At 37.9% G+C, this 26,155-nt stretch overlaps 1 long non-coding RNA gene across 1 annotated transcript in view; it reads left to right on the top strand.

Annotated features, from left to right (window-relative positions):
• The window catches only part of LOC140683622 (uncharacterized), a 201,923-nt gene that overhangs the window by 2,131 nt on the left and 173,637 nt on the right, over positions 1-26,155 (top strand). The gene's annotated exons all lie outside the window — the stretch shown is intronic.

Raw genomic sequence — 26,155 nt, 5'->3', positions numbered from 1 at the left:
AAAAATGTTATTTATCAAACTAGAGGTAGAATAACTGAAAGAAAAGAGGTCTTGTGGCTTTCAAGGCAAGGATATTCCTATTTCTTAAACGGATTGATGCATTTGCTTGTATCTCATTTCCTTTGGGATTATCATTACAAGCAATTTATGCAGATCCCACAGACAAACAATTGTGTAACCACAGAGCCTTGTGGTCTTTATGCTGTTGGTGCTTTGTGTCTACAGGCTTGGCCACAGCAAGCAAGGCTGGCTGCAAGCTACAGCAGCACGTAACATATCCCAGTGCCTGGGGTACAGAGAATATTATTATGGAACAGAATTCAGCTGTCGAAAATGCTACTCATTATTCTATCAGATTGTTTAATTTCTCCAGCCTCCATTTGGTGCAGCTAGCATTTAGCTAGAAAAATTTCCCACTGCCACTAGCCTTACAGGGAACTTTATATGAGGAAATGACTGGTTGCTGCAGAAGCAGGACCCAAAGAAGATACTGGGAATTTAAATTTCTGGCAAGAGTTTTTAAAATAGATCTCATTACACTGAATAACCCCAACATTAATATGACTCAGATTTTAAAGTGATTCCATTAAATTACATTAAATTCAATAGCTAACATCCTTTCTGAGAATAAAAATGTATTAGTTTTAATTAGCACTCTGCAAAAAGTGAAATAAAATAAATAGAAACAAGTTGACTTTTATTCTTCCTAGGAGTGTTCACAAATGCACATCAGCTAATCCACTTTCAAGTCACACTTTTGGTTAAGTCAGGTTCATTTTCCTGATTGCCCCTATTTAGACAGGTCTTTGGAAATGGGCTCCAGTAGCAAACCTGAGGTTAGGATGTGAATATAAATCAGTGAGCTTTAAGCCTACTATTGGGATACTGCCTGGGTCAGACCAGCATAGCTTTGCCCAGTTAACCTCTGTTACCCTTCAGCAATGCCTTTAGCATCATTTTACTGTTATTAATGCTGCCCCTTTTTGTAACTTTTTGAGCAAAAAAGACATTCGACTCTTCTGAGGTAAAGCCCAGCTGTGGCTAATAGCAGGGCTAGTGGCACTGCTGGTGAGGAAAATAGCAGTGACAGCAAGAAACACAGATAAAATTGACACTGAGACTCTGACACAGTAAAGATTAGCTTCCAGTGAAAATTACTCCCTCGTGTAAACCAACAGCGAGACCATCGGAGGGATCGTGCCACCAGCATCTCCCCCATAGGAAGAGAAACAAAGGAGTTTTACTAATTTTTTTTTTTTTTTTTGAAAATGGAAACTGATAGTCTGCCTCCACTCCCCAGAGGTTCAAATCTGACATTTTAAATCCTTGTTTTCATTGCACCAGACACATCCAGCAAGTGCACATCAGTAGCAGTAGCAGCAGCAGCACCTTGTTCTGTCTCAGAAAGACCTCTGCACTTTCTGACAGGCAAATTTCATGTCCTGGGAGTGCCTGTTGCCAGTCTGTGAGCCAAGACACCTCCTTGCCTGCACTCAGTCCTGCCTCAGCTTTTGTTCCCTGTGTGCAGCATGCCCAAGGCAGAGTTTTCTGACAGAAGAAACTTTCTGAAGGATTCCTAGGACATGGATGAAAGAGAGGTCTGAGGCTGTGCAAGCAATTGCATGAGGATGGGTAAGAAATAGCATAATGATCCATCTCTGCTTGGAAAGGGAAAAAGTTGAATGGTACACTAGGATTTTGTGTCTCCCATGAGAAACAGAACAAAGGGCATTGCTGCTGTGTATCTGAGGAATTTCTAGATTTTTGGTATAAAAGAGGATTTGATTCCCATTTCTAGCATACAAGAAATCAGATTGAAAAGGTAATAGATGACTTCAGGCCAAAGCTGTTCTCTCTGGAGATAATATAGGCTGAACTCAGAGAGAGAGATGTCTTCCCATCCTAAATTCTGCACAACTGCAACCATTTCCTCTGGCCAAGTGTAGACTTTTCCAACAGACCATTTGAATAACCCTCTAACAGTGCTGTTTGTCCTCATTTGATATAAAAGGGATTTAGGATGACGAGCTTATATCCAGGCAGAGACATTGCAGACAAGATGACTCATACTGTCTATCATTAACTTGAGAGACTTGGAAAGATCCAACCACCTCCCAGATTTGCTCTGAGGACGAGAATAACAGCGGTGATCCTGTGGGATCACACACATGCCAGGGTTACACAAGTATAGCACTACCTCCCCCCACGACTGCAGCCCTGTATCTGGAAAGTCCACACACTTATCAATATGAATGACAAGTGGGAATAGCTTTAAACTGAAAGAAGGCAGGTCTAGGTTAAAATTAAGAAGAAATTCTTTACTGTAATGGTGCTGAGGCACTGGTACAGATTGCTTGGAGAAGTTGTGGATGCCCTATATCTGAGGCTCCATCAAGGGCAGGTTGGACTGGACTTTGAGCAACCTGATCTAGTGAAGATCCCTTACCACCCAAACTATGATTCTATGATTAAAGGTATTTTCCAACCAAAAAAATCTGTGATTCTATGGTATTTTATTATTTCATGTGAAGTGAGCCTCTGGGCTCTGCTTGTGCTGCACTCCCTGAGCTCTGTTTGATGATGGTACAGGCCAGACTCGTGATGTCACCACCGTAACTCCTTCATTTTTCTTGCATAAATGCTGCTTTAGATCAGTGTCAAATGTTCTTTTGCAATGAGCATCTTTATGTGTCCTGATGTGCCTGGTTCATGGTTGCAACTCTGAAAAAGAATAAGGAACTGCATGAGAATTGAGGTTATTATGACTGTGAGAAGCTTCTGATAGAGTCTGAGAAATTTGTAATCGCTAATTAGTTCCTGTTCTAATGACCCAGAAGCCGAAACTTTTAAAAAATAAATCACAGTTATGTAGCTGATACATTTTGATGCTAATAGTAAATGTCATTCCGGCTCAAAAAAAAAAAAAAAAAACCACAATAGGATTTTGCAAACCTGTTCAAATATCTTTGTATTACAATAACATTCATAACTGCTTTCAGGGAAAGAATTAATGTGGCTTAGTCTCTGGAGCCTACAGCCTGGCCTAGTCAGGTTGAGTGATATACATAAATAGTGCAGATACATATATGCAAGCACAGTTATTGACACGTTCCCTGCTTGCTCTCAGGGGTGAGGTAACTGGGTTTTGACACTAATCTTTAATTTTTTTTTCTCAAGCAACAGTCTAATTACATATATTTTTTTCCATTTAATCGGTGGATATACTATTAAATTTCTGATTCCTTTCCTATAGTTTTTCAATTTGAGCTTATTCCACTATGCATTACATACTGACGAGTTTGCTTTTGATGCTGCTGTTTGCTTCACTGGATTTAGCCCTCTGAATTTCATACCAAGAGTTACAGAAATTATGGGAGCAGAAGCTCATTTCAAGAACACATGGGCAGAAATACATAACAAAATTGCACTGATATAAAAAAATGTAAAGCAAAGCTAAAAGAAATTTTGAGAGATATTCCTAGATAAAATGCTATAAAATAGGGTAGCAATTGATATTTAATCTACAAGAGTACTATTAAAAGTTTATTTTTGAATTTGAAAAATAAAAATATTTTTTCTGTTATTTTAGACTTTCAAGCATTCAATGGTTGGACCTTGACAAATCTAAAAGCAAGATTTGTGCAAACAGACCAGATATTTTAAAGTAGGTTCTGAAATTTAGGAAGATCTTGTGCTTTATTTACTAAATCCTCAGTGCCCAGCATAGCCTCTGTTCAGTTGTAAATTTTCTATGCAGAAGTAATTTACTATTTTTCTGCTTCTTTTTTGTCGTTTTTTAAGTACAAAGATAAACCTATTTTTCATGTTCTTTTTGAGTCTTCAGTTCTTCTGGCGAAAGTCTGAAAAGATAATTTCTGTTCCCTCCACAAGGGCTCAAAAATCAAAATTAATTTGAACTGATTCCCCAAATATAATTTTCTAGGTCTCATTTTTCTCTATCAGTTCAGACTCCACCTCTCTAAATTCTTATCTGGCAGCCAATGTACCTTCTCTTTCTTACCTAATTCTGCGAGGAAGACTGGAATACACAGTCAAAGCATAATGAGTAGGATTTCTTTGAATTTCTCTCTTCAGAAAGATTTATAGTTCAGTACTCTTCCTCTCAGACAGCAGCTGAATTTGCCTTTTCTTGCACCATACATACTTGTTTTGAACTTATTGGAATGTTTTCCACAGGGAAATTCAACAATATTTTTCATGGCAGTAGTTTTGGAAAACTATACATATATGTATATATATATTTATACAATTGATGTAACCCAAAATCTAAGAGTTTTTCATGTTAGCTGTGATACTAAACACATTAAGACATTAATCTGGTTACTGTTTGTTTTGACTTTGCTTAGAGAGCATAAACTTTTGACAGTAGCTGTTGCTTCTTCCTGACTCAGTGATTTAACCTCTCAGGAAATGCTTGTTTAAGACCCTGCCTTCTTAGCTACCTGGAATTGATGATACCTGGGAATAAGACATCATAGGTGACATCCTTTCCTGTGAAAAGCACAAAGTAAAGCAAATAATTTTGTTGAAATGTAGGATAAGTTAAATAATGATTTATTCTCTTTTTTGATGAAATGGCTGCATTTTAATGAAATGCCTTGCTCTCCTGGGGTTTATCGAGTGTGTGTCATGAAGGAGGAGGCAGATATGAAAGTGACAGTGAAATCCCAGGTTAGGAGTAGTAAAGGTAAGGGTGATTTGTGATTTTTAGTTCTCATATCCCAGCTCTAATTATTGGGGGTGAAAAAAAATTACCCATATGTACTTTCTACTAGAAAAGAGCCTCATTTCAGAAGTCAGACTTTTAAATTTTTTTTCAAATTCCTTTTTTTCAGACAGGTCCACCTGCTTAAATATATTTCCAGTGCCCACAAAAAAAATTCCTGAGCCTTCACTTGATACCTCACTCAATTTCTAACTCTTCTCCAAAGGGTTATTGACAGCTCCACTTTGGCTTTAGAGCTGCTGATGTCCCTTTAACAAGACAAAAAAAACCCCAAAAAAACCCACAAAAATTTTACAGCAGGAAATAAAAGCTGTCACTGAACATGAATGCAAAGTGGGAAGTTAATATTCAACTACTAAGAAATCATTTATCTTTTGTGAGGGAAGGATGCTATGAAGAGTGGTAAGGCATAGTTCAAACCTTAGTACATAACCTTTTATGCAATGAAAATATATGTTTATACAAATAGACATTTTGAGAACTAATCTTTAAACACTTACTGTGAGAACAATATGTGAACCTCAATCTTGATGGAGAACATGCACAGTGAGATCTAATTAAGTTTGGGTGATGGTAGTTTCAAACTACTGGGATTGAGGGACAGTGCAATAACAATAAAAGAATAAAATCCTTGTGAATGGCACTCAGGGGAGCTTTTGGCTTATCATTATGAGGATTTGAGCAGTAAGAAAAGAAAAAGATACAGTGCTAGCCATGGCCATCATTCAGTACCACTATCAGCATAGAAATTCCCTTTCATTCATTTTGAAGCAGTTCTCATTCTTCTTTAAAACTGGTTTCTCATGATAGAGAAGAAGATCAAGGACTGGATTTCTAGAAAGATGTGCACATAATTTCAGGAATAAAAAGTCCATCCATTTGAGCACTTTATAATGACATGGCCATATGGTTGCATTGTCAGCATGGTGAACTGCATCTGGAACTGCAAGAAGCCTTTGCCCAGCTGCCCTACATGTACACATGCAACATGTGCATTTGTATTCATCAGTAATTGAAGAACAGTGTATATGTCTATAAAACCTGTAAACTGTGAGTGTATATTTATAATACCTATGTTGGCATTTCTAATTTATGGCTCCTGTCTCACCTTTAAGCCTTTTTAGATGTATTAGCAATAAGATTTGAGTCCTAACTGACTTGCAGCTCTGTCAGAAGGCATAAAAAAACAGGGCAAACACCAACTTGTGTATAAAGCTACCTGATAAACTGTCTTAATTTTTTTTGGCCATCTTTTCTTTCATATTAATTGGGTCTTTGAAAATAGATTAACCATTCTTAAACAGAGTTAATGTTTATTTTCAGATTTATCCAGTTCTTTACTGCAGAATTAAAACTTAACTTGAATCACAGAGGATTTTACCTGGCAAAGTTTCTCAGAAAACTTCTATCAACACTGAGGTCACTTGCTTAGACTATGGATTTTCTCTCTGAAATTATATAGCTTTATACCAGTCCATTCCAATAACTCAGATGTGTGAGCACTAAGTTGTGAAGTAGACAATCAAGATCTCAGAGGCAAAAATGAGAATCCCTAACAGTGTTTCTGAGGTGTTAAAAAAAGATTTTCTTTGATGGCATACATGTTGTTCTATGGATAAAGTGTTGATATCTCTTCACTTGCACTTAATGTAGGTTGTCTTCCAGCCATGCTTTGCTGTAAATTCAACTGAAAAAAATAAAGAACATTTTTTGTTGTCCTAACCATGTATCACTGCACTCAAACAGGATGGACCAGGTCATCAATGAAGAAAAACAGAAAAATAATCTGATTTTTGCCTGAGGTCCCATTTATTTTGGGGAAATGAAGTTATCCTTGTTGTCAAGTAGTTAATTTAGCTGGTTGCTTTAATTAATCTAAAACCTAAAATCCTAGTGCATATGTCTATTTTTATATCATTACTGGATACCCTCATGTTTTTTCCAAAGTCTTCTCTAAATACCTAAATGCATCTGTTACTGATAGGAGTTTCAGTGGTTTTGCACATAGATCACTCAACAGCATTGAACCCAACTTAGAAGCTCAGTCTCTCATTGATAGCTTTTTACTATATGTCAATTTGACCCATTGACTGGGTTTTCTGCACTCTTGCCATTTTCTAAAAATACGGCACATTCCAGCTGCTGAGAGCAAAATCTCAGCCCCAGTGGAGTTAATTTTTGTCTTTTTAACAGCATATTGCAAGAGACTATCAAAGGCTTCCAGGAGGTTGCAGTAAACTATTTTAACTGGCTCTTCTTCACTGACTTTTTTGTTAATGCAGTAAAAAAATTCTAGTGTATATATAGGGCAAGACTTGCTTTTCTCCAAACTGTATTAATCCCTGCTAACTGCTGTTCATGTGTGTAGTTTGGTTACTCTATCTAGCTTTAATTAGTAGTTCAGCTATTTTACCAAGTACTCAGGAAAATCTATTCTGACTGCAATTGCTAGAATCTATTCTTCTTTCGATCTAGGTACATCATTTATTACTTCCCAGCCTTCTGCAACAGAGCCGATTTTAATGAGCAACTGCTTGTGGTTACTGTATCTGAAGACAATACTTTGTGTTTATTTCAGCTATTCCCTGCCCCCTGGAGAGACTTAATCTTCACTTATATCTAAATGAATATAAATGTGACTCATTAAGTGGACAATTAGTGTTGTTTATGAAATTATTTTTCAAGTGCTTGCAGTTCCTAACCCAGGTCAGGTTCTGCTTTGGGATACCAAAGGTCTCTTTGCAAGGACAGCTAGTCTGACATTAAAGGCAATGCTCAGACCTGGAGGCTTAAGTGGACTCTGTTGCCAGCTCTGGTAAGGACTTGCTGTATGGTATTTAACAAGTCACTTTATCTTGCCATATCTCAGTTCCCTTACAAGCACCTCATGCTCACCTTATTTACCAATGAGCTGCCAAACCCTCTGGTTAGAAGGGTTTGTATGAGACCTCTGTCTCCCTTTCTGGACAGCTTGCCCATGCTCAGAGCTGGTGCTCCTGCATCAGGGGAGAGCTTAAAATGGAATGCATTTTGTTTAGGGTGGTATTTTACCAGTTTGGTCCAACCTTAATCTAAGCTTGGCGAAAACATGGAGTCACTATCAAGACAAAGGAGTTGAATGAGGTTTTCCCTTATATAGCTCCTATGACAATTTTCCTCTAACACCATTTCTGGAGATTCTCAATATGTTAATTCTGTTTCAGTTTTCTGCATGAAGCATTTCCTTCCTTACACAAAACAAGTCCTCTAGGTCACATAAACACCAGATTGGTGCAGGGACCTCACCTCATGATAATGAAGAAATCATCAGCATCAATTCAAATTCAGATTTTCATCCCAATTTTTGGATAAGATGAAAACAGCAACTTTAGTTGCTTTGACAGTGAGATTTTTTTCTCAGTCAGTAAGAGAGGGAAGGGCTAGTGAATTTTAGTTACAAAGGTTAGAAGACAAACTGAACAACAATCAAGTAAATTTATAAAGACCTCTAAAGACAAAGTATGGCCCTTACTGAATCTGCCTTTACTGCTTGATACCTAACATTTTATATAGTCTAGAGAGAGGATTTAACTAGAGTATTAAAAACCTATATAAATACTCCCCCAAACTCTCCTTTTTATGTAAAACACCTTTCCACGCTCAAAATACAAATAGGATTAATACAAATAGGATTTTGCATGTATACCTCTTATGCAAAATTTGCTAAAGATTTGCTTGTATTTTATTTGAATGCTGAGTATGTTTGTTCCAGCCTTTCCCCCTGTGAGTTCTAATGATTTTTATTTTCTCAGTACAATACCTATAATAGTGCATTGGTCTCATGAAAGCAGCGGAGGGCTGAGCAACTGAAATATCTCTTTTCTAGCTCTAAGGGCAGCACACCTGGGAAGGTCATTTTTGCAACCTACCTGTGGATCAGCAGATGGCACTCTCGCAGGCAGTATATCAAGTCAGAAACCCTATTTGTAAAAAGGGAAAGGAATATATAACTCTCTTTACACTTCTGCGTTTTTGTTATCTCACCAGGTCACACCATTCTGTTGCCATATTTTTGATACTGACTCACAAATTTATTTTCCAGCTTCTGGTCCTGCTCTCTGTTCAAATCAGTATATTATATTTTACATATGCTTCTAAGTCTGTGACTTTCACATCTCCTTTTAACTTTCTTTTCCTAACCTGCAACTCAACAGTGTCAAAATTAAATGGAAAGCTTATTTTACTCCATTTTTTACTTCTGACTCAGAACGTCATTTTTCTTTCTTTGTCTCATTTCAAATGGGTGTTAAAGCTGGACTTTTTCCTTTCTTTCCCTCCTCATTCCAGTTTTTTCCTGGTTCCTGTCTTGACCAGTACTGCACAATAGCTCACACTGGAGTGAGTTTTGAATAGCAAAACCTGTCCACTGACTTCTGTCAAGCCAAACAAAATGCAGTGTGAGTGCAAACTGGGTGCAGTGTGGTGATGGCAGAAAAAGGCAAGTCCTGTCAGACCAGGTTGGAATTGCAATTTCTTGCTCAGGAGAAGCAGTGTGTCTAGCAATAGGCAGCTGGAGGGACTGTCTGTAGCAATGTGACTGGGTCTGCCTGGGATGGAGTTAATTTCCTTCCTAGAAGCACAGAGTCCTGTGCTTTGGCTTTGTGACTAAAACAGTGTTGATAAGTCACCAATATTTTTTTTTGGCTATTGCTGAGTAGTGTTTGCTCAACACGAAGATTTTCTGGTTTTCCTGCTCAGCTTCCCCAGCAAGTGGCAGGAAATGCATGAGAAGTTCCCCTCCATTGCTTCAGACTTGTCAGTTCTGTAGCTCTCATATCTTTTTGCTGGATTATATAAATTGGGGTCCTTGAATTTTCACTCTGATCAGCGTGGGACACACTGTTCTGTGTATTCCTGGTGGTTTGCTCCCACCTTCCCCACAGCACTAAACTGATTCCTGTGCAGTGGCATCTTTCTTGATGCCCATATTTCCCCACAAGTATCTGTGGGCTGTTCTTCTATGGAACAGGCTTTGGTTGGTCACTTCTTTCCTACCTGTAAAACAGTCTGTCAGTCCTCATCTTTGCTTTGGCAGGTCTTCTCTGCAGTGATAAATTTCCCCCATTAAAAATTAGTGCAGAGCCTGCAATTCAATAAAATCGTATGCAGACAACACATCATGTTGTACAGGAGTCTGAGCCACTTCCCCTTCAGTGGCTGTTTCCTTACATTTTCAGAGCAATGCATGTAATTTAGTCTGTGTGACTCCTATCAGCTGCAGAGTTAAATCCACATGTAAATCTTCAAAAATCTGGGGATGTCTTGCCAGGTCTTAGATTATCTATCACTAATCAGCCTGATAAATCTGATTACACATCTTTCAAATAAATAATGATGGGTTTAGGTGTGCCTGGAGCTTTTACTGTTTTTCAATATGTATCTATCAGCTGAAATTTCATGTGCACTCAGCAATTGTTATTCTGTTGTAAGGAATTCTGATATTGCTGACTGCAATAACATTCATTTGAATGCTACGGATGTAAAAGATTCTTTGTTTCTCATGCAGAGCTGTTAAATTCTAAGATAGCATTGGCTGGTAAACTGTCATTATTAAGAGAATTTTTATGTATGTTTTTTTTTTTCATATTCTCATTCTAAACAGATTCCGGAAACATTTTAAGTTAAAGTAGCACTTTAAAAATTGATGACACAAAGAAATTCTTTATCATGACCTAAGATTCATATTTGAAGTTGGACAAGTTATAAAATTACTTGATATCATGATTTTCTCCCCATTTTTTTTCAAATTAATGAGTTTGAGTTAATTTATATTAAGCTGTTCCATCTGTAACTCCTGTATGTGTCCAGAGCTGAGGTGTGTGAAATAATCTGCAATCATCTGTACACATCTGTACTTAGGCATGACTTTTAGACATGCCCATTTAGAGAATCATTGCTATAATGCTTTTAATTTTGCATTTTGAAACAAATGCATCCACCTTTCTGGTACTATTACCAACGCACTTTACAAAGAAAATTGATGGTACTGGTGTGAAAGAGACATATTTTACAATCTTATAATGTCTATTAAGTGAAACAGAGTTCATCCTTTGCCACATTGGAGCCTGGCCCCACAAATAAAAGTTCCAAAACTTTCAATATTGCACATATTTATGCAGTACCTGTCTCAGGGTACATAGAGGAGGGAGGAGATTGCCATTACTGAGAAGAACAATGTGAGAGTGAGAGTCATGAGACTGCCATGTATGTCAGACGCTGAGGAACTGGCTTCAAATGCAGACTGTTCTTGTTTTGTATCCAGAACTGGCAATTCTGGGAAGAATTAGGCCTCTCATTGTCTGTCTCATCCAACTGACATCATAAATTGTTTAGTGAAAAGATGCCTCTTGCTAGTAGTATTGTCAGGCTCCAGAGCAACTGAGAGCAGGCACTAGGAGTGCACAGAGAATTCCTGATGAGATGCACAACTAGTGACAGTCTTAGCTGGCGCCTTTATGAGTTATAAAAATTATAAATGTTATTATAAATGGTGAAGTCAATGAGAATCTTAGTATTTACAAGGATCTCTGAATCACACCTGCAGACAGCAGATCTGCAGAGCAGCTCACCAGTGCTGCAGTCAGGGGAAAGCAGGCACTAAATCAGTGACACAACACTGTTCTGTAGTGCCTGATATTGTTGGAAGCATAAAGCTCTTATATAAAATGTAAATGTGTCTGGAGACCTGTTATTGATAAAGAGCAACAGTCATTTATATTTTTGAGATATCAGAGGCATTGACTCTAACAGTCTGGGTAAAATCCAAACTGGCAAATACTTATCTGAGGCATACAAAGTATTCCTAATGAAATGCAAAGCTGATAGCAATTCAAGTTTTTCAGTATTTTATTACAGACATCAATATAAGCTTATCTAAGTGGAGTAAGTACGCATACTTTCAAGTAAAATTAGACACCATATCCCAAGAAGGTGGAAGAAACATCAAATCTATCTGCCTTGCTGAGTGAAAGTGATCACATTTTATAGATAAGCCTTTCGTGTTGAAAGGATGTGAAAAGTCATGTTCATATAGACATTTGTATTGTATTTCCCTCAAAATGCTTAAAAATAAAAAGATGTGAATTTGGGCAAGATAGAGAAGGTATTGGGGGAAAGCAATATAATTTAAAAATGGGAGAATATAGCTTTTGATTTTTAATTAGATTTCATACAACTTTAGAAGGTGCAATAGTCTCCATATAACTTCCCTCCACATATTTCACATTCTCTAAATCTTTCCATTACTTTCTGGGACACTATCTATTGTGGCAACCAGAATGGATTTAGATGTCCAGATAAGCTATAATCTAGGTCTGCCTATCCTCAAAAGCTGAAAACCTAGCAACACCTCCATTTTAGAACATTAATTTCTCCCAGGAGTCTAAGCATAGGCAGCAGTGTATTAGAAATAAAACAAATAAGACCTAGATATTTTTCTTATTTAAAATCATTGGTAGTCAGGAACTGGGGATGGGAAGGCTCCACTGAATTTTCCAAGAAAGATCATACCAAACCTTAACAGCACAGTGTCCACATTTTCTATACATATGAGAATAACTTTATTTGAACAAAAGAAAACACATTTGAGGCTCACCTCAACATGACCTGATACAGCCCCCTAGCTTATATTTTCCAGGAGACAGTCCTAACCACAGTAGATAAGACTCATACTGCATTAAATGCAAGATTTCTGGAATCAGGGAGACAATTGGCATGGAAGGTCCAGTGAGATAATGACCCCCCAAGATTTGTTCTTGGTAGAAGAAAAACTTTCATTTAATTTTTGTTCTTTCCTCTTTGACAAATAGTACCCAGCCTTTGCCTGACCTTCATCACAGATGTAATTTGCTAGCATTTATAGCAACGCAGATGGGTCTGCCAGTCTTTCAGAGAAACTTTGTCATTCTGCATTTTGCAAGGTCTGAAATGCTTTTGGAAATTAGAAATGTCACCTACAATGTCAAGTTAAGTGTCCTTTTGTGCTCATTCTCACTTAGTCACTTAGCCTTGGAGCTTTCACTCTCTGCTGTCCTTCTGCAGCTGCAGTGGTGCTCACGTTGACAGGGAGAAATGACAAGATACATAAAGGATGAGCCCAACAAGATTCTGAAGGCAAACAGAAGATCAGTGCTTGCAGAGACAGCAGCAAGAGCATTGAAATAATCTGATTCACTGAAAGGTCTCAAGGGAGGAAAATCTATGTGTGCAGGGAGTATGTTGAAATGGTCGCGGTGCTGACAGTCTGAATAGGGAAGAAAATGAAATTTATGAGTCATTGAACATCCCAGGTGAGTTCTGGTGATTTGCTGATCAGCACAGCTGTCCCTACATACTTTAGGCACTGTTCTCCCACTCAGTACTCTCTCTCTGCATTTTCTATGTAGTATCTCCCTGATACCTCTTAAGGTTAACAAATTCATAACCAGTGATATGGTTCAAAGGCAACCAAGACCTCAGGGGTTGGATGACAGGACTCCAGAAATGCAAGTAAGAGGGTAAGTCAGTGATAAATCTAAATGAATGCAGGCATACAAAGAAGCATTCTTATTTTAATTTTAATAATGACATAATGAAACAGGAGACTAAGTCTAGATCTGTACTTTATTTTTCGAGTGCAGAGGTCTTGCAAGCCTACATTCTAGCTTTAGTTTTGAATCTGGAGGTAAATCTGAGATCATTGACTGCATAAGAAAACTCTAAGGCAAGGAAGACACAGAGCTTGGCCCTGCGCAGTCCTTCAGGGCAAGACAAAAAGTAACCCCTTCTACTGTGTATGAAAGTCAAGTATGTCAAAACTACTGTTGCCAGAGTATGCTTTGGTGTCTGAAGAGGTTAGAAATCACGCCATCCTTCTGGAGTTTTGTTGTGTTTGGTCTCAGTGAAGAACCAGAAACATACATAATTTCTACTGAAAGCCTAGAGTGCTTAAATATTCATATCATATACATTTTTAATGTAGAGACCAATTTGCTGAATTTAAGTTCAGTGAAAAATATGTTCCTCACTGGGAAAAGCTGAAAAGCTGAATAGTTACAAAAGAGAGTGATGGAGGCTTTTACATCTCAAAGAGCTGGTTTTTGGCTAGTGTAACAAAAAGGCATTTATTCATATGTTGAAAGAAAACTGTCTAAATAAGGTGACAGGAAGTTACTCTCTTATTCAGGGGGGAAAAAAGAAAGAAGAAAAAAGTATATTGGGTTAAAAGTTTCAAACTGTTTTGTCCTTCACAAGTGGCTTCAGGATTTGGCATGGAAGATTCTTTTCCACTGCAACACCTAGAGATAAAGGGGGAAAGCCACAGGGCACAAAATGACAAATCTGTGTTTTGAGAATGGAATCTCTCCCTTTATGTCCCCCGTTTAACTGCCTACCCCTAGATTTACCCAAAGGTCCCGAGAAGTCAGTGGAGATAAATAGGCCCATCTAAGTGCTGAGTTATCACACTAAGATAGGATAAATTTCACTTTAGAAGTGCATCTGTCTCCTGACTTATCTGTAAGAGAGCTTCAAGTAGCTAGTTTAGATACAACAATCAGATGAGCTCACTGATTTAGACATGTAAATTTAGAAATCTTTGTGCAGACACAGTAACACTGAAACACATGTGTCCATCACATGCAAGGGTCCAAGGCACCAATTATAGCCAGCAGAAGTCTAATCAGTGCAGCTATTGGAGCATGGAGGTAAGTTCACATCCCTCTAAAGTAGGTGTGAATTCAATCACTCACATGGAAGTGCCTGTTGCAGTCACAGATGTGACTTTCCATCTTGCAGCAGGCTAATTCTGCACAGGATCTTCTGCAGCTCCTATGTTGTATCTGTCAGCTGAATAAGGATGTCTTGGACACCACAGAACATCTCCAATAGCCCTACAGGTCTGAATGTATGCAATTGACCTGCTCCCTCAGTTTCTAGCAGGCTGAAACCTGTTGGGCAGTTGTTCATAAAGCACAAGGGGAGGTGAGGCCCCAAGTGTCCTTCTAGACACCTTCCTTTAGATAACTGAAATATTGCTCTGTGCTTGCTCTGCTGAGTCCCATCATGGGAGCTTGTTACAGGTATTTTGTCCTCAAGTCCCGGTTTCAGAAAAAGCATTCTGGAAGTTTTGGAATGCTTCAGTAGAGCTGAAAACCCATAAAATTCAATGAATTCCAGCTTTAGGTCTGTGAGCTTTGGGGTCAGACAGAGCTTTGTGACATTGTGGGTCCCTCACTGCTGGACCTGCTGACCTAGACCCCAGGCAGGGGTCTGCTCATGTAAATAGTTTTTTGCACTTCAAGTAGATGAGCAGGCAGAGTTTAAAAAAATGAAAAAGTACTCAAAATTTCAGTGGCATTAAGGTAGGAAACTGGGCCAGAAAATGTCTGTTTCTGTGACTGCCCTTCAGAATGAAGGTGCTGTCATATATGGAGCTTTACTTGACAAAAGAGACTTTCTCAGAGGCAGAGCTCTGACCCTTCTGCCACGAGTATGTGCCCTAGGAGTGCACAGTGCAATAGTGGGACAACAGTAACCAGAACTATCAGAAAACCCACCTACTCTTCATTAAAGAACCACTGAATACAATGAAGTTCTGGGCTGGTGATTTTCATATGATTTGGTATTTTTCTATTCTTTCTCAGGAAAAGAAAAAATAAATCCCATTATCTTTAGTCTTCCTTGGGGAGACAGAGAAATTCTCTTAATCACAGACGTTTCCCTTTATCTTTAGAAATGCATATTAGGAAAGCTACTTTGCTACTGCTGCTTCATCTGTATCTGTCCTGTCTTCTGTACTGAACATCTGAGCTCTAAATTTGCTTAGAAATGTATACATACATAAGTAATGCAGAAAAAGACAGTAACATGACTGAAAGCTGGAACATGGACAAGGCAATTGGCTTCACTGTATCTTTGTCTGCTAAGGTGCATTAATCTTGAAAAAGCAAAATTATATTAATGGTAATTTCAAAGAAAGAAGTAGGTTACTTTCATATTGATTTATTTCTCTGGGCAGCATTACTGTATGCTGGTGCATTTACAGCTACAGTCCAAGAATAGTAATGAATGCAATTGCTGGCAATCCAGGTAGCCAGACATATTTTCAGGTTTGATAGACAAATGTCCATGTTGCCATGACTTCTTTTTTCAATATAGTTTCTTTTTATTTTCAATATCTGTTGACAGAACCCTAAATACAGGAATTATGCTAAGTCTTTTCTTTGACTACAATGCTTTTGTGATATGATCTATTGCAGAACTATCAAGCTGAAATTGGATCAGGAAAGCATACTTGCAATTTTGAGGTATCAAAACAATGTAGTGTTGTTATACAACATAGTTTCAGAAAATATAGTGACAAAAAAGATTGCTGTGGCTATTTTTAAGTTGTGAGAATATAAAAGTAGAGCCTTGCAAGGCTTCTTTTTTCCAATATTGCAATTTGAGACTTTATGTTGACCAAAGAAAATATATTTAATGGAAATGAAAAAAAGTATTTTTAGAAGAATAACTTATAAGAACAGTTATTTAGGCTAGAATATCAATAGTCAGAGTTATTTTTCTTCTGAGGCAAAGATTCTGAAATGGACAGTGCATAGTTTGCCAATGTTCAGCACTGTAATGGAACCATTAGAGTAAATCACTACATTTGCTTCCCTGAGTACCCATGTAAATGATTGTGTTAACGTCTCGCCCATCAGCTCGACACTATTCATTATGAAAATGTGTGTTTCAGCTCCAACACACATAAAAGGAGGTCTGATGAAGGAGATTTGGTGGAGTTCCGTGCTGACAGATCCCATAGCAGATATGTGTAACTGAAGGGGGAAAATTATCACTGGAATCAGAAATTGGCAGTTATACGTTTCCAAAACCAGGGTTGGCTAGATCTAAGCCACTACTTATTTACCTGTACATGGATCTGTTTTCTTTTCCAATGCTCCAAGCCTATAGTCACAGCAAGAGCTCAAACAGAGCTATTTCTGTCTGTCCTGATATCTTGGTGTTTAAAAGAATGTGATGTTCTATGTACATGAAAATTCAGTTTAAATATAGCTAAAGCTATAATAAAAATCATCAAAGAAATATAAAGTTCCCAATAGAGTCACTCTTAAGATAAAAATCATGCTAAAATTTAGTTAAGACCTGCATTGCTAATAAACCAGAATGTAATTTTGCAGTAGAATAAGTAAAATGGAACCGTTTTTAATCCAAGTTACATTTGAAAGAACATGTGTTATATTTGCTTTTAAAACTTGGCCCATTCCCACTCAAAATGCTCACCAGTCTGTTACAAATTGTCTCAACACCACATTCCGTGTTTTACTTCATGTAACTACAAGGTCTGGGTAAAGTCTAGTCAGGATTTACCTGTTTTTCATGTACCCAAATCTGGGAAGCAGAGGCTGAAAGGAAGAATTCCCCAGAATCACAGAATCACAAGGTTGGAAGAGACCTTCAAGATCATCGAGTCCAACCTGTTCCTTGACACTTCAACTAAACCATGGCACTGAGTGCCACATCCAATCTTTTTTTAAACACATCCAGGGATGGTGACTCCACCACCTCCCCTGGCAGGCAATTCCAGTACTTTATCACCCTTTGTGTGAAAAAACTTTTCCTAATATCTAACCTATATTTCCCTTTGCACAGCTTGAGACTGTGACCTCTCGTTCTGTCAGTTGCTGCCTGGTGAAAGAGACCAACCCCCACCTGATTTCAACAACCCTTCAGGAAGGTGTAGAGAATGATAAGGTCACCCCTGAATCTCCTTTTTTCCAGGCTGAACACCCCCATCTCCCTCAGCCATTCCTTACAGGGTTTGTGTTCCCAGCCCCTCTCCAGCCTCATTGCCTCCTCTGGACGCGCTCGAGCGTCTCAAGGTCCTTCCCAAACTGAGGGGCCAGAAATGGACACAGCACTCGAGGTGTGGCCTCACCAGGGCTGAGTACAGGGGAAGGATGACCTCCCTGCTCCTGCTGGACACACCATTCCTGACACAGGCCAGGATGCCCCTGGCCTTCTTGGCCACCAGGGCACACTGCTGGCTCATGTTCAGCTGCTGTCAGCCAGTGCCCCCAGGTCCCTTTCTGCCTGGGCACTGTCCAGCCACACTGTCCCCAGCCTATAACACTGCAGGGGGTTATTGTGGCCAAAATGCAGGACTTGGCACTTGAACTTATTAAAATTCTTCAGGTCAGCCTTTGGGCTGGGAAAATACACTCTCACTCCACAAGCTTACTCTCCCAGCTGGAGAACTCCTCCTTAGAAGGTTCTGCATTAATGTCTACCTGGACAATGCAGGAAGAAGCTGAAAGTACAGCAAAAGGCTCAAGAGAAAAAATTGTCATCTGGTTTGCTGTGACTATCTCTTTGGATAACATAATAACCTTGCTTTAGATGAGATTAGATGGATTGAGCTAATGACATAAAATGAAGTATACACATTGAAAATGGAATTCTCAAAGGCATTTGTAATTTGACGGAGATGTATTTCACCGTGGCATTTCTTCCCATATTCGACTCACTGTGGGCCAGGATTTTGCACCATGTTCTGTAAATGCTGTTTCAAAATTTCTGTTTGGGATACCAAATATTAGGACTATGGATAAAAGAAAGACATTTAATTATCCTACCACACATACAGAGAGACGTGAACTTGAGAGAAAGAAAAGATAGCATAGTCTGCCTAGTGTCTTCCATAATAACTTCATTAAATGCAAATAGGACTTCAGGGAGGACATTCTTCATAGTAAGGAAAGTTATAACAATATGGTATGAAGAAAATTGTGTAAAAGTGGGTTGCAACAGTTGAAGGAGAATGAAAGGAGATCTTGGTCCTCATAAAATCTAAGTACTCAGTTTTCTGCCCCTTGGTTTTCCTTAAGGGTATTTTAAACTAAGATATTTTTAACAGTTACAGAAGCTGTGCTCTAAAAAAAAATAAAAATAATAAAGCAAATATCTCACTTTTAATTCCCTGGTTTAGCAGTATGATTTCTTAAGACATGCATATAACCTCCTCTTTTTGCAATGCTAACTGAAAGGGGAAAAGACACAGGAACCTGGTTTATTCTGGAAACAGCAGGTAGTTTGATCTATTTTTACTGCAGATCATTTCCCAGGACACTGATTCTTATATTTTTAATCAAATGTGTGAATCGAAAACTGTGGTGTGACCTTTGGAAAAGACACTCCAGGACATCAGCTGAAGCTGTGAATAGTTTAAGTGCAAACAGGAAGTTGACTCAGTTGTTCTCTAACAAAAGACTGTGGTAATTTATGGAGTAGGAGTTGCAGTTTCAAAACATTTTTAATTGCTGCATTTGATCTGCTATGCAGTATTGTGTGACAACAGCTAAGAATAAAATGTCAGTGCCTATGTTTCAGCATAAATTTATGCAGTGTGAAAGCAAAGAACCCTGTTGATTACAGCTTTTCTTTCTCTAAGTATTTCAGATTTACCTGAATTACTTTCAGGTTAAATGTGGTGTGAAAAGGTCCTCAGTCTTGTAAAGCATTTAAGCAGATGCATAAGTTTGTTATTATTAAGTCTACTTATGATGAAAAGAAAATTTATTATATCAGGGAAATAAAATGAGAAGGTATTTCACAGTGACCTATGTACCTGGGAAAACGCTCTTTGATAAATGGGTCACTCTCAGGACAAAAATGTATTAATACTTATTCTCTTTGCTTTTAGTTGATTGTTATGGTAAGTTAAGCCTAAGAAAATTTCCAGAAATTTCCTTTACAGGAGGGAAGTTACACGTGTACTTAGGAATAACTAATTTATCTACCTTGAAAAAAAATCTCCTTTGTCATATTTTATTATGTTGTTCCGTTCTTTATGTTATGATTGTTTTAGAAAAAAAAAAAACAAACAAAAAAGCCCTAACATACATTATGGGCTCAAAGTCCACTTGCGCATGAATCAGTTAAGTTTCTCCTATTTTTTCCTGATGTCTTTTACAAAGAATAGCTTTTGAAACAAAACAAAACCAAAAACCAAACCAGAACAAAACAAAAAAATTTCAGACTTTTCATAATTGCAAATATTTGGTTCTATGTTATCAGTAAGTAAATAATGAGAATTTTGGCAAGAAATTTTGTCAATTCAAATATTTGCAAGGTAACACTATAGAAAGGTCCAAAAGCTTTTATACTTGTATAGAAATTTTTTTATCTTTCAATGGGAAAATTTTACTTGGAACACATTCTTCAGAATGAAAGATTATTTTCATAGATATTCTACTAGCATTTAAAAGAGAGAGTTCAATTTCATTTCTATTTTTTTTGTACCATATTTTATAGTCCATTTTAAATGTACAGTTTTGCTTGTCAGTGTTTTACAATTAATAAATCTGGAAAGCTCAATCTTTTCATTATGGTGTACTCTATTGCCTCTGTAATCAAAACATCTAATTTCAGAAATATCTGTTTAAAACCTGTTTAAAATCAGTTAAAAATGCTGCAGGCTATTTACATGCCATAGTATCAACATGAAGTTTGTTTTAGAGCATCTTTCATATGAAAATTTTGTAGTGACAAGAAACTCATGAAATAAATTTGTATCAACAGTTTCAGACATTTTCAGACTTGGATAAAGGATTTTTAGTAATTTCTTCAGTACTTGCTTTTAACGAAAGAACTGGAAGCCATATTGGGCACTTTCACTTTCTGCAAAGAGAAAAAGACAGTGAAGAGAACTGACGGCCAGAAAAATGAGATGAACTACTTAGTAATCTTCATCTCGTAAATAATTGCCATGATGCTGAGGAAAGGGTTTTCTCCAGATGAAAAAATACAAAACAATACACGTGCATATTTTCCATGAAAAAGTCACAGCAATAATTGCACATGTTGTCAGTATACAGGATTCTCAATTTCAAAATCCTGACTGCAGTGAGAATTTTAATAAATGAAGTAAAATAAAGAAAGAAATGCAAAATGCCAACCCAAGCCTTTGACTGTCCCCTCGTTTTAAAGAGATCACTGCCAACAAAGGTTTATTGCTCATGCTCTTATGTCATTGAATGGAAATTCTGATGACTTGTGACTTAAGGCTGCTTCTCAAAAGTTGCATGGAACAATAGGAATGAGAATTTTCAGAGCAAGCAATCATTAGACACTGATCTCCTGTAAGTGTCACTAACAAAATATACACGGAAAGCAGTGGGACATAGTCAGTCCCCATCATAGTGGGTGTTTTACTGTTGTTTTTCTGGCTTGAAGAGTTCAAAATCAGAAGGCAGATGATTTAATCAAAGTATCAGACTTGGAAAAGAAGACAAATTTTCCATCAGACATTTCCAAATGAGATTGAATTTCCTTCTGTATAGATGCTGCTACTGTTCTGGACAGATCTAATTATTCAGAACCTTGCTTATTCTTCCATGCTTATCTTTCTTTCTTCCTTTTATTCTTACCCTTCCATCTTGGTCATATTTTTCTGCCCGGAGTTCTTTGCGCTCTAGGTAAAGCACTCTGAGATACCGGACAAGAAGTCAGAGTTGCTCAGTTCAAAGGAAGGATCTGTTCAGAAAAGCCATCTGTGCTTCTATAGTTGAATTCTGATAAGTCTGATACTGGAAAATAAGGCAAGATCAGTCTAAGGTCAAAAGCCAGTTTTGGTGGTCACAGAAGTTTATATTCTTTGATCCTATTAAGTTAGCAAAAATCACATAATAGGACAGAATAAACATATCAGAACTGCATGGACATTTTCCCAGTGAAATTAATTTCTAAGTAATTTCATTTTCAGAGAAGTGAATTGTGAGTCTAAAAACTCAGTTTAGCTCTTGTTGAACAGAATCTACATGTTTGGGACAGGTTCACTAAACTTGTGTCAATGGACTCCCCTCAAGCTTTTGCAGAGTCAGGAGCCTTCAAGCCTAAAGTGCTTTTGCTGGAGCAGAGGTTCCTGAGTTGCTCTTCTGCCTTTGCATTAGTGATGTCTGGAGTCTGAAGTAGCTGTTTGAGGTTTCCTATAGAAGGGTGTTGTTCCCTGACTCTGAAATATCCAACTCTATTTAAATTTGCCAAAACCTTCTGAAAGTTGTGAAAGATCATTTAACATTTTTGGAACAAGAGAGAGACTGGGAATAGCTGAAAAGTGTAAGTTCAAGGTTGATTTTAGAGAGCAATATCGTGGAAGGCTGATTATATTTTAAACAAGGAAAGAATAGATTAAAAAAAAAAAAAACAACAAAACAAAAAGCCAAAACCCAAACACCATATTAAAAAAAAAAATAGGCAGAAAACCACTTAAGACTACAAAATATTTTTTTTTCCCATTATTAACTATGATACATTAAAAATAAAAAGAAAAAAGAAAAAAGAAAATTCTCACTGGACAGAAATTCCATATTTCAACCATTTCAAGAACATAGCATTTACCAAGGAAATAGGCTCTTTATGAATAACAATATGTGACTAGGAAAAGAGAGAACTGCTTCTGTGTGCAGCTGTATCTACCACATTAAGTCCTCAGACCCAGCCATCACAGCAAGATGCTACTGATTTGTTAGACGCTATAGCATTGGAAAAGATAACTTTAAGGTATCTTGTGACAGTTGCCTCAGCCATCCAGTCCCTTGGTGAAATACCTTTTCAAAGAATATCTCTATCTCTCCTACTGTTCCTAAATATGTTGTTCACATTAAGAAATTTATAATTCTGGCATTTAGTATTTGGCAGTGAAATATAATGTTCTTTAGGTTAATTACCCTTCCTACACACAGTGACAACTACTATAAGATAGTGTCTGTAGAACAGCTGGGACATTTTGTGGAGGTTTTCAAAATCTTAAATCTCCTATGAGATGTGAACAATACTTAGTGTGGGAAATACATCATGGCAGTATAGAATGATGAGTTTAATTAAGTGCTGTATACATGCACTCTGCACTCCCTCAGCCCCGTTACAGCCTGTTCCTTCTACTGAATGTGCTTTTTGCATTAAGAGATATTCAGCACTTGCAGAACAACTTCAAGCAGTCAATGACTTATGGGCTGGATCCTGCTCCATTGAAATAATTGGAGTGACTTCCATTGACTTCAACAGGAATTGGATCATGGCCCTCAGCAAGCAATTTCAGTTCAGCAAACCTGCACAGATTGGGGAAAGGGTCTTGAAGCATGTGCGAGTCCCAAAGCTGAATCACTCTGAACAAGTAATGAGTCTGAGGATATGAACCTTTCCTGAACAAGCCCCTTAAAATTATTAAAATAATTATGCCAAATAAAGAAGAATTAAATGGTAAATATTGAAATATGCAATGAAACAAGTAATTATGCTTTTATATAGTTTTTCTTTTTACATAACATGTTTTTTAGATTTTTGTCAAAGAAACCCCATAGAAACTTAAGCGCCCACTGAAAGATGAGTCTCAGTACTTAGCAGAAATAGAAATAACAGGATGTAGCCAGCCTAAAAATACAGCCCCTAGACAGAAATGAGAGAAGAACAATCACAGATGGTATGTCCTGAGGGTGTCAAGTGGGCCTTCCCTCCCTCTGCTGACTGCCCCTTCCTCTTGTGACTCCTTCATGTTTATTTTGACTTCTTTATTTGTGCAGCTACCAGCTGCAACTGAATCTGCAACTGTAAGTTGGTCTGACAACCAAGGTAAACCAGAAATGAAAAATATGTTCAATTATTTGCACTTCTGTTTAGTTTCCTTTCTACCCCTAGAAGTATATAAATGTATTGACTCATTCCTGTGTACTGACTCCCTCTGCCTTCTAAGGTAGATACTGGGGCAAAGTCATGCCATGCTCACTTTTATCCTGGCCCTATGTAGTAACAAAAAATGTACCACATGATCCACACCCACTGCTGCCATCCTGCTTTCACTTAGTTCCTCTTGTTTTATTGCCAAGTAGGTCTGTGAATGAAGACAAACAACTGCTGAAAGTCCAAGAAAACCAGACTATTTTTACATTATGACAAACCCATTTTGAATTATGATTACTCTCGTTTGAACAAGAAACAATGAGAAGGGGAAAGATATTACAAGTATTACTTATCAGAAATAACTAAATAGTATAGCACATCACAAAGTGATTAAAAAACTTTAGGAAAATGATTCACTGAAGCACTTGACTGGAAAACTGAAACAATTATGCACAGGTTGGCACAAATTTGGAAATGCATTTTTTTAACTGTAATGCCCAAAATAGAATTTGATTTTATCCATAATAGAGGTAAAGCAAGAAATACACAATCATCTAAATCTTCAGACAGGCTTGTGTTTTAGTACAGTGGGATTAAATTTTTACAGAAAATTTTTATTATGTGAAGGTCACCAAGTGCCTGAGAATGGTGGAGACTAATTGGGAGATATCTGAAGATCAGTTCAGAAGAAGAATGAGAACTGCTCTATCCATTAGACAATAACTTCCCTAAAAAATTAGCTAAGTAGCTCCCAACAAAGCATCTGAGCTGCCTAAGCCTACTTCCAAAGTCAGTAGAGAGTGGCATCTCAGTGGAACAGTGCATAAATCCCATATATTGACCTAATCTGGAACTCATTGTGTGATGCTGGGCACAAGACTGTTTAAACTCCTCTCTGTGATTTATGTGTCCAGTGTGATATAAAACTGGTTCTTTAATGTTTTTTGTTGGATTTCTGTTTGTTTATTCTGACATTGTAGAGCTAGAACCTATTGTAGAGTTTGTTACAACCCTGTACAGAACAGGGTCTAAAGCCTGATGGGTTTTGTGTCTGTCCTTCCCTCAGAACTATTCTCCAGGGACAGAAATCAAACACAACTCTGCTGAAGGGTGACATGAACCATAAGAGATAGGCTCCATTGCAATCCCCGTTTGTGGACACTGTTCCACCTCCCCTTCTCCCAGGCACTCTGTTCAGTAATGCTTCTTGTCACAGGGACAGAGAAGATCAGCACCAAGCACAAGGGGGAGCAGGCAGCTACCCCACCCAGCCACCCTCGGGACTGATACAAAGGGCATTGCCAGTGCTTTTCCTTATTTCTTATTTCCTTATTCTTTTTTCTCTGACTTATCTGAAACTGTGGTCAGAGCTTACTGCCATGTCTTAGGTTTGCACTCACATCATGTGGGGTCACTTCCTCGGCAAGATTGTTACCCTGACCCAAATTTAGAAGAAAACTGTTTTTGTTCCTTAGGGATTGAACACAAATGGGTTCTGGCAGGTGTAAGGGAAGAGTAGTAGGGGATAATAATGAAGATATGGGCAGTAAGTCAAGAAAATAGACTTGCTGCAACATGGAGAAACACTCTTCTGGTGCTGAATGTAAAACTACTTCCTGTTCTCAAATGTAAATACAACATTTGCCTCACAGACAGGGACAGAGATTCACAAAGTCCTCAGGCCATGCTCAGCTGGCATCCCAGGATGTTCTACCCCCTCCATTCCCGCATGCTTGATATGTTCAGGATATGAAAGAACAGAGAGGTCAACCCAAATTTCTCACTGAGATGTCCTGGCAGACCTTGTGCAATTCATCCAGGTGTGGATCAAGTACAGAGATCAAATTTTGGTTTAGGGCTTCTTGTAGATGAAATAAATGTGAATTGGTCTGTAAGTTTCCTCCCCATCCTCCTGCAAGGGTCCAGTTTTTGTCAACTGGGAAGCTGATTTCAGGTGCATTCTACCAGGACTGCATGGGCAGCATACTGGAATTTTTTATTTCACTCAGCTGCAGCAAAGCAGTCTATGGTCTCCACCATTCAAGACAGAAAAAGACCAACAAAATATGTTATAAAATATTGTTTCTAAAAGTAAATAAAAGTTACAGGCAAATAGTGGAATCCGTCCAAACAAGGAGGCCTCCTGATAGCTTAGATGATGCTTCCAATTTCCTGGTAAATTAGAAGAACAAAGATGAGAAAGCAATGGAGCAACAGTGGCATATAAAAAAACAACTTTAACAAATGAATAAAAAAATGTGAAGATGGGATATTATGCCAGTTGCCATGCTTGGCAGGGATAGTTTGACAGTACTGCTGGGAAGACAATAAAACAAAAAGGAAAAACAATTTTCAGCTGCCAGGCTCACCATATTTTAGGGTTTTGCAGTGACACTTTTTCTGTGCTTCTGATCCTGAGAAATCAGGGAAGCAGAGAAGCAGAGTGGACAGGAGCGATACAGGACAAGAGTGCAACAGCAGCATTTCTGGCGCCAGCTTTGGTCCTGGGGGCTGGTTACAGCTTGGGCCTTGTGCCCTTGGTGTAGCTCTCAAACTTGTCCTTCCTTCTCTTTAACTGTCCCTTTCCACCTTTTTCTGTTTAATTATAATCTGACTTCATTTGGCCAACCCTCTCTATTTATTTATTTATTTATTATTTAATTTTCCTGTTTGTTTTCTATTGTTTTTTATATTGCTGTCAACTCTGTGACC

Source organism: Taeniopygia guttata, chromosome 3 (genome assembly GCF_048771995.1).
Source record: "Taeniopygia guttata chromosome 3, bTaeGut7.mat, whole genome shotgun sequence".
Lineage (NCBI taxonomy): Eukaryota > Metazoa > Chordata > Aves > Passeriformes > Estrildidae > Taeniopygia > Taeniopygia guttata.
The sequence above is the reverse complement of the archived record's forward strand: the minus strand, read 5'-3'. Positions and strand labels throughout refer to the sequence as shown.